General features: G+C 36.6%; 1 non-coding gene across 1 annotated transcript; it reads right to left on the bottom strand.

The window, feature by feature from the left end:
- Positions 1–1574: 1574 nt before the first annotated feature.
- LOC143176271 (5.8S ribosomal RNA) lies at positions 1575–1729 on the bottom strand. Its single transcript, XR_013000846.1, has one exon. It is a non-coding gene; the product is annotated as a 5.8S ribosomal RNA (ribosomal RNA).
- Between the last annotated feature and the right edge of the window lie 3271 nt (positions 1730–5000).

Below are 5000 nucleotides of genomic sequence, written 5' to 3'. Positions count from 1 at the left end.
AGTCGGCGGCGGTTATATATTTATATCATTATATTCCGGCGGACGGGACGCGACGTTCGAAAGCCTCGCCAAAGAGGAGCTCCTGCCTCTTCCTCTCTCTTTTCTACGAGAAAAGATAAACGTATTTTACGGGGATACGGAAACGTTACCACGTGGTGTCACACACGATCGTCCGTCTCTTCTCTATAGCAGAAACCGATAAAAATACACCTCCCGAAAGAGAGTATATGGTGATTCTTTTTATATATATATATATTTCGAAATACAACTGAACGTGGCGGAAGCGCACGGTGGTGGTCCAGCGAGGACACGCGACGACGGGGAATAAGAACTATTCGACCCGTTACGAATACGCATGCTCGTCCCGCACGATTTTAACACACACCGTGTTTTTCTCCAGTCGTCAAAGCGTTCGTGCGTCGAATTCGAAAAATAAAAAAAAAAGAAAAACACCTTTTCTCTCTCTCGGGGTAAAAGAGTCGATGTGTATTGTGTATAAAGGTTCTGCGAGAAGTCTCGTTTTGACGTGTGTTCCGCCGATAACGACGATCCTCCGAAACGGGGATACAGAAACGTTACACCTCACAACACGATCTCCGTCTCTTCTCTATAGCAGAAACCGATAAAAATACACCTCCCGAAAGAGAGTATATGGTGATTCTTTTTATATATATATATTTCGAAATTCAACTGAACGTGGCGGAAGCGCACGGTGGTGGTCCAGCGAGGACACGCGACGACGGGGAATAAGAACTATTCGACCCGTTACGAATACGCATGCTCGTCCCGCACGATTTTAACACACACCGTGTTTTTCTCCAGTCGTCAAAGCGTTCGTGCGTCGAATTCGAAAAATAAAAAAAAGAAATACACCTTTTCTCTCTCTCTCGGGGTAAAAAGAGTCGATGTGTATTGTGTATAAAGGTTCTGCTGCGAGAAGTCTCGTTTTGCCGTGTGTTTCGGTAACGACGATCCTCCGAAACGTACATCTCATTCGTAAGAGAGGAAGAAAACAATCTCCCTGGGGCCAGTCGGTAATATACCGACATACGACGTGTCGTGCACATCCGTCTCACGCACGGTATACAAAATATGAATAAAACGTGTGTAGTCTCTCTCTCTCTCGACTTCTTAATATTTTCTTTCACCTCTGACGCATCATTTCAGGTGACGTCGGGAGCGCGGGAAAAAAAATTTTTCTAAACACACGAAACCGTTCATCTCACGAACAGCCGAAAAAGTTGTCGCTCAGATCCATATCGCAGTGGAGCGGTATCCGCGGGCGGTCGTAATTGAACGACGCACGACGCCGCGAACACTCACGCGAGTCCATACAAACGATTCCGATCGTTTTGCAACAACTAGAACGTACACTGTCCGTGAAATTCACAGAATTTTCGCGTGTCCGCGACAAACGCCGACGAGACACCCATCGTTCGCTCGTACGTAGCATCCTTCTCTTAACCCGACTCAGAAACGTTCTTTGCGCCCTTCGGTAAAAAAACGTTCGATCCGAAGAGGTGAACGACGGCGGGGATTTGACAGAGCTACGCAAGCAGTGTATGGTACGTAAACGACCCTCAGCCAGGCGTGGTCCAGGAATTGTATCCGTGGACCGCAATGTGCGTTCGAAATGTCGATGTTCATGTGTCCTGCAGTTCACACGTTGACGCGCAATTAGCTGCGTTCTTCATCGACCCACGAGCCAAGTGATCCACCGTTCAGGGTAATCGTATAAATTTTATATTTCACATATATAATTTTATTCTCATTTGTTCGACCTAATATCTCTCTTCTTTCAAAGAGAAGATAAAAGTTGATACCTGAATCTCCGACCAGCGCGCGAAGGAGATTCAGGCGTCGCCTTGGAGACGACACCGAAGCCTTTCGAGACGAAAAACGTTCAAGTAATATGTATATATTTCTCGACGTTCCGGGCGTATAGTGCATTCAAAAACCCGCGAAAGACGCAGAAGACTCGCACGCGTGGAAACGACGGGGATATATTTTGTATCCTACCCGATACTGAATCCATCGCGTGCAGTCGACCCTCGCGTTCTTCCGATCAGACGCATCTATTGTTGCGCGCATGTTTTCGCGTCGCATCGCGCGAAACGTTGCACGAATCGTACCGATCGATCGATTGAAAGCAAATAATGAAAAAAGACTTCACAGCTGGCTCTTTGCCGGTCATTCGTCCCATGTTATCTCTTGCCGCGAAATTGGCGCGCAAGAGTTGGGTGTCAGACGCGCGGCTTTAAAACGAGCTTCACGGCCGGTCCCTTCGTTACCGCTTTCGTTCTTTCTCTCGGAACGACCATGAACGAACACGACGAGCGACGCTACGGCATACACACGTCCACGGATTCGATTAAAAAAACAGACTTCACAGCTGGCTCTTTGCCGGTCATTCGTCCCATATTATCTCTTGCCGCGAAATTGGCGCGCAAGAGTTGGGTGTCAGACGCACGGCTTTAAAACGAGCTTCACGGCCGGTCCTCTCAATTCCGTGTACGGTACACGCAAGATGCGGGTTCCACTTCCAGACTACCCGGTCCCTTCTCTCTACGAGAATCGATAGTAGAAGAACGGCTCGAAAACGCGTCTCAGAGACTAGGGGAAAAGAAGCGGTATGCGAGCGAAACGAAAACGCATTATGGAAACGTCGCGAAACAATGTTCGACGGTTGCTCGGTTCCAATCGTGCGGCCGTTTCAATTTCTCGTGCGCTTCACCGTCCCTCCGTAACTCTGGCCGATCGCGTATACCGAAGAGCCGACACGCGCAAAAACCACAGGCATTGTATACTGTATATATATATGTTACAGTCACAGCCTTCGCGCGTTTTACTCTCCGACGCGGGGTTTCCACGACGAAAGAGAGACAGTTTCGTGGCGGGTGACTCGGCCGAATCGCTACGACGGGTATTTCTATTATAGAACGAATCATCGCCACCCTTTACCAGTGCCCGACGAAGGAATCACAAGGTCATCTGGAGTTTACAATGCCAGCGACGGTAATTCCAACGAAGACCCGATAAGTCAACTCATCGTTCTATTTCTCCCCGTACAGAAAAGCGAATCGACGCTAACGCACCTCGCGCAAGCACGAACGTTCTCTTCGCGTGGATCATCCCATCGTCGAAAGATGTAAAGACGCATTGGAGATCGTGGTCTCTGGCGGGCTCATTGCACGCCCCACTGCATATCTTTCCTCGAAATGTTAGATTTCTATAGTTTTATATAGATTTATATATTTTTATATAATTTTATAGAGTTTTATATAGTTTTATATAGTTTCATTCGTTTTATATAGTTTTATATAGTTTTATATAGTTTTATTGGTTTTATATAGTTTTATATAGTTTTATATAGTTTTATATAGTTTTGTTAGTTTTATATAGTTTCATGTAGTTTTATATAGTTTTATAGAGTTTTATATAGTTTTATAGAGTTTTATATAGTTTTATATAGTTTTATATAGTTTTATATAGTTTTATATAGTTTTATATAGTTTTATATAGTTTTATATAGTTTTATATAGTTTTATATAGTTTTATATAGTTTTACTTAGGTTTATATTGTTTTGTTAGTTTTATATAGTTTTATATAGTACTATATATTTTTATATAGTTTTATTAGTTTTACATAATTTTGTACAGTTTTATTTAGTTTTGTTAGTTTTATATAGTTTTTATATGGTTTTATATAGTTTTATATGTTTTATATAGTTTTATATAGTGTTATATAGTTTTATATAGTTTTATTAGTTTTATATCGTTTTATATAGTTTTGTTAGGTTTATAAGATTTACATAGTTTTGTTAGATTTATATAGTTTTATTTAGATATATATAGTTTTATATAGTTTTATATAGTTTTGTTAGATTTATATAGTTTTATATAGATTTATATAGTTTTATATAGTTTTATATAGTTTTATATAGTTTTATATAGTTTTGTTAGTTTTATGCAGGTTTATATAGTTTTATATAGTTGTATATAGCTTTATATCGTTTTATATAGTTGTATATAGTTTTGTTAGTTTTATATAGTTTTATGGAATTTTATATAGTTTTAAATAGTTTTTTATAGTTTTATAGAGTTTTGTACAGTTTTATATGGTTTTATATAGATTTATTAGTTTTATTAGTTTTATTATAGCTTTATATAGTGTTATATAGTTTTGTTAGTTTTGTATAGTTTTATACAGTTTTATATAGTTTTATATAGTTTTATATAGTTTTGTTAGCTTTGTATAGTTTTATATAGTTTTATATAGTTTTATATAGTTTCATATAGTTTTATATAGTTTTGTTAGTTTTGTATAGTTTTATATAGTTTTATATAGTTTTATATAGTTTTGTTGGTTTTGTATAGTTTTATATAGTTTCATATAGTTTTATATAGTTTTGTTAGTTTTATATAGTTTTATATAGTTTCATATAGTTTTATATAGTTTTGTTAATTTTGTATAGTTTAATTAGTTATGTATAGTTTTATATAGTTTTATATAGTTTTGTTAGTTTTATATAGTTTTTATATAGTACTATATAGTTTTATATAGTTTTATATAGTTTTATATAGGTGTTACGTAGTTCTATATAGTTTTGTTAGTTTTTATATAGTTTTATATTGTTTTATTAGTTTTACATAATTTTGTATAGTTTTATATAGTTTTATATAGTTCTATATAGTTTTGTTAGTTTTGTATAGTTTTGTTAGTTTTGTATAGTTTTATATAGTTTTATATAGTTTTGTACACTTTTATATAGTTTTATAGAGTTTTATATAGTTTTATATAGTTTTATCTAGTTTTATATAGTGTTATATAGTTTTATATAGTTTTTATATAGTTTTATATAGTTTTGTTAGTTTTGTATAGTTTCATATAGTTTTATATAGTTTTTTATAGTTTTATAGAGTTTTGTACAGTTTTATATGGTTTTATATAGATTTATTAGTTTTATTAGTTTTATTATAGCTTTATATAGTGTTATATA

This window comes from Nomia melanderi, unplaced genomic scaffold, assembly GCF_051020985.1.
Source record: "Nomia melanderi isolate GNS246 unplaced genomic scaffold, iyNomMela1 scaffold0468, whole genome shotgun sequence".
NCBI classification, from domain to species: Eukaryota; Metazoa; Arthropoda; class Insecta; order Hymenoptera; family Halictidae; genus Nomia; species Nomia melanderi.
This window is presented reverse-complemented; position numbering and strand designations above follow the sequence as displayed.